Raw genomic sequence first — 4,825 nt, 5'->3', positions numbered from 1 at the left:
TTTTGAACAAAGCCATTAACCAACTGTGACTGTATGTATGTATTTTATTAATATTATTATATAACAAAATAACCGGAAGTACCAGGAATGAGAATATTCTTTGCGATATTGTTGACATAATACTATCGAGTTATAAGCAGTTATCTTATTTAGGTTTTCACTCCTTTACTTAGGGTGGGAAATCTCTAACTTAATTTACAATAAAATGTTAGGCTTTTAGAATAGGGATTTTCTTCAAATGATACATACTTTAAAATACTATAGGATGATTCGCACAAATGTTGTTGTATTTATTTGTATGTATGTTTGTCTATTTTACATATAAGCCATAGCTGATCAATCTACTGATAATTGGGAGAAAATCTTGTGATATCTGAATATCATAAGATTTTCTCCAATTCATTTTATTCTTATTAGCAACTGCAAGCACGCAAGTACAAAATAACATGCTTATCGGATATTTTGTTATTATGTACAGTTTTCGCGTAAAAATATTTAATAAATGGATTAATTATCTGTTCTGACTCTTGTATTATATCGATATTCGTTTGTTGTCTTACAATAAACCATCTTTTCGCAGTTGCGCGTTAAAAGCACTGATCGGCTAATAGTTTTGTCAAATTGATAATAATCGACAATGACAATCAAATAATAAATTGTTCTGTGTGTATTCTTGTTAAGATACATCTCTTGTGTATTCTTTTGCGCCGGATTTTCTTAATCGTGTTAATCTAATAGTTTTTCCTTATTGACGACCTTTACTTTTATAACAGCCATTGTTTCTACTCAACTACTACTCGTCAAAAACATCAACCCAGATGTCACTATTGTTCTCTGGACCTATAATTAATTAACCTGACCTTACAGGTCAAAACAAATGAACGAACGACCTCGTGGGTAACGCTAACTGTAAGAAAGTGCCTGGGCGTACACGCTTCGAGAGCCGTATCGAAACCGGCCTAGTCCTTTCAGAGATACACAGCTCTGCTCACATTTTTACAGAAACCAATAATAATAATAGCAGCAGCAAACATGACAGTTGTATAAACATGTGGATCTGGTCCACTTTATTTCGTATGCCATGGTTCTAAGAGTTACTTTTATGTATAGATTTACGGCTTTTTGAAACTGAAACAAAATCGATCCCATTAATTATAAGCCTATTTCGAGACTTCCATCTATGGTTAAAATATTTTCAATCAACTTCTGGTACTTTACGCTATATATGCTTTTTATTATACTGACAAATTCGGCTTTACTAGTCGATGCGTGACAAGTGATGTCGTAATGATGCTTCTTAGACATGTGTACATATGTATATATGTACAATACGATGGACAAGGTACTTTTTTTTTAAGAATCCGTATTTGTATGTATTTCTTTAGAGAAATTTATTAAGATTTGAAATCTTCCTTCGCGTCCTTTCGGTGGAATATACATTACAAACTCTTTTCTTTTCGATAGTAGTTGCAGGTTTAGAAGTTGGGAATGCCTATATTTCAGTGTCTCGAAAATCACGTAAAGCGATTGGTTCTGTGCCAGATCTCTTTCCGGTCGTGTCAATGTCGTCGCACCGGATTATGTGAGCGATGGAATGGAGAGCGTACTGTGTTATCGCTCATACTTTTGTATCATTATATGCCCCTCACGGATTGACGCCATTGACAATGGCTGCCGTGAAATCGGTCAATAGATCTTCAGCTATATGCTCAATTAAATCATATAACATAACGGTTCAAATTAAATATATCAGTGCCAAATTGAATGAAGAATATTTTAATTGATTTAGATTTTATCTCCCTGAGATATTTGTTGTAAAGTAATATTGATATATTGCAAAACTATTATAGTTTACACTGTACGAAGTTTTTCTGAAGTCAGGGCGAGTTTATTAGTTAACACACAATATAAATAAAGATAAAAAAGGCAATAGCATGTTGGATACCTAACAAGAATAAGTCAAGCTGATAACATCACATAACCTTTGAAATATAAACAACGTTTATATACAAACATTAATAATAACTATCAGTAAGTTTCATTTTGCCCGTCGATCCGCAATCAATTATAAATCGTAAGTAAAAATTAATATAATCATAATGTTTAGATTATAAAAAATATACAATAATACAGATATACCTAAGTGTTATTTATAAAAATGCATTTTCTGTCATATAGGATATCGATTAGATTTAAAATTAGTTATTTATTTTTACAAAATGTGCAATAAAATGCTTCTAATACAATAACAATTCTTGAAGTATCCAATTATATTTAATAATTTTTTCAGATGAAGTTACTGGTGTTATTGGTTGCTCTTGCTTATTCTGCTACGGCAAGAATTATTGACGAAAACTGTGATGGAATTATTGTTCATAATATTAACCATATCAAAGAAGTATTAAAAGAAAACATAGACAGTCCCTATCAATTAGCCATCGATTATGACACAAATATGCTATTTTTTAGCTATTCCAGTTACGATAATGTTTCAAAGTTCATTTCAGCATATATTAATTTAAAAACCAATGAATTCCAAATAATTGATGGTATTAATGGCGGCTTTGCTAATGGAGTTGATGGTCGGAGTAACACGGTGTACATGGGAGGAAACGATGGAATATATAAATTTGATTTTGAAAGCAAGAGAGCGCAACATATTGATGGAACTACTCATAATATATGGCAAATGTTCTTTAAAAATGATTTATATTATACAAATTATCCACAAGAAAATGTTTATATATACAAAGATGGCGAGTCTGAAAGGGTGCCCGAACTACTTGAAACAAAAGCTATGCTAGTTGCTATTGACAACAATGACAATATATATTATTCTAATTCATCGGGCCTCTATGTCCATAAGAAGGCGAAGAGTTATGTATCTTACTTGGGCGATTACAATCTAAACGGCATAACAAGTGACATTTCTGGTAATTTATTCTTCTCTACGCCCGATGGTATATACTTTATCGATGATAAAAGTAAAAGGATAGAGAAACTAGCTACAATAACAAATGTTTACGGAGTGGCCGTGGAAAGCGACGGAAATATAATATACGCGTCGCAAGACAGTATCGTGAGACTGAAACCAACCAAAACGCACTGCTTTGTCAATGAAAAATATGGAGAAGCGTTTTAAATTACATATTTAATGGAATTGACTGCGTGCATTTATGTATTAAGGAATCTGTATCATGGTTTACGACATTACTGTATACTCAAGTAATTTGTTTTATCTGATATTAATATTATATTATTTAAAAATTTTTACATCGGGTTATATGAAATAAAATACTTTAGCAACGACTAATTCATGAAACATTTATTTTCTTAAGACTATCGGATATTCTCCAATGCTTTGTTCAGTTTTATCGTTTTATTTCTCTTTAAAGAAGCTTATGCTATTTAAATAGTATAAGAGATTATGTGTTATAACGCCATCTAGTGGCGTGAGTGAGTGAACAATAGTGATTGTACAAAAAAATAAAATTAATGAAAAAATGTATATAAGTAACAACTTACACGATATAAGCGCTCAAACGGTGTTGATTTAAAAGTCTATTAATCTCAAGCAGATCCTTTAATTATAAATAGCTCTAATATTTTTACATAAATTATTTAAAATTCATGTAATTTAAATTACATTAAATTGATATGAACTATTCTGTGCATCTTTTAAAGTAGACTTTTAATAAACATATTCTCACAATAATATTATTTAAACATATAAAACTTTAATAATTATATTAGCATTATAATAAAGATGTTGTATTGTATCTACATGACGTATTATAGATAAAGAATACATTAAAATGTTAGCAAAACATTGCTTTTATTTTTTATCACATTTTGTTATTAGTTTGCAAAGCTGGTTTACTGTATATTACTAAACAAAGAAATTCCTAAGGGGAATCGCGATGCTTCTGTTGAGAGCTTATGTTCCTCATAATCACGTAGTGACATTATACTATAGAACTCGAGCTGTAAGTTTATTAGCGTTAAAACTTCACCTTTTATAAATGAAGTTACCTTAAGCAACACTTCATTATTATGTTTTATTTATTACAAGTCTAAGTGAAATACAATACATCTGTTGGAAAGAATTACCTGTAATCTCTCTTTTACATTAGTACATATTATAAAACAAAATCGCTTCCCGCCGTCTTTCTGTCCTTATGTTTAGTTAGGTCCTTAAAAATACGCATAGAATTCTGATGCAGTTTTTTTTAAATAGATACAGTGATTCAAGAGGAGGGTTTATATGTATAATACATGTATAATATAGTAGAGAAACACTGATAATTTTAGAGTTTTCTAATGTGATGTCGAAAAACAAACACATTTTTTTTGCGCTTACATTGCAAACGCTGGCTGAACCCTACGAGATAGATAATAATCAGCATTGTACACATTAAAAAGGTGTACAAAAAAGTCCGAGATGGTATATGTCTATAGGGATAACCCACAATAACTACTTTTTAAACTGTACTTTTTACGAGAAATATAGGCTAATTTACGATACGATTTTAAACATTAATCCTTATCCAATTAAGTATCTTAAATACATTGTGCATTTAATATAGATCAATATGGCCCTTTACAGCATGTCATTTAAATGTATATTCTCGAAGATATGATATGATATATGTATGTCTCTTATGACAAAATAGCTATGAACGTTGTATATAAAGAAATTCTGAAGTATATTTAGTATAAGCATTGCACCCGTGCGAAACCGGGGCGGGTCGCTAATCTAATTATAATTCAATAATTTATGACACATTTCGTCATCATCTAAATAAAGAGATAGAGCAAGAAAATA

General features: G+C 30.5%; 1 long non-coding RNA gene across 1 annotated transcript; it reads left to right on the top strand.

Annotated features, from left to right (window-relative positions):
* Positions 1-1,962: 1,962 nt before the first annotated feature.
* Positions 1,963-4,106, top strand: LOC113401265 (uncharacterized). The gene is made up of 2 exons (XR_010309188.1): positions 1,963-2,074; positions 2,291-4,106. It is a non-coding gene; the product is annotated as an uncharacterized LOC113401265 (long non-coding RNA).
* The last annotated feature ends 719 nt before the right edge of the window (positions 4,107-4,825 follow it).

Source organism: Vanessa tameamea, chromosome 7, assembly GCF_037043105.1.
Source record: "Vanessa tameamea isolate UH-Manoa-2023 chromosome 7, ilVanTame1 primary haplotype, whole genome shotgun sequence".
Lineage (NCBI taxonomy): Eukaryota > Metazoa > Arthropoda > Insecta > Lepidoptera > Nymphalidae > Vanessa > Vanessa tameamea.
Note: the sequence above shows the minus strand (reverse complement) of the source record. Positions and strands in the feature narration are given on the sequence as shown.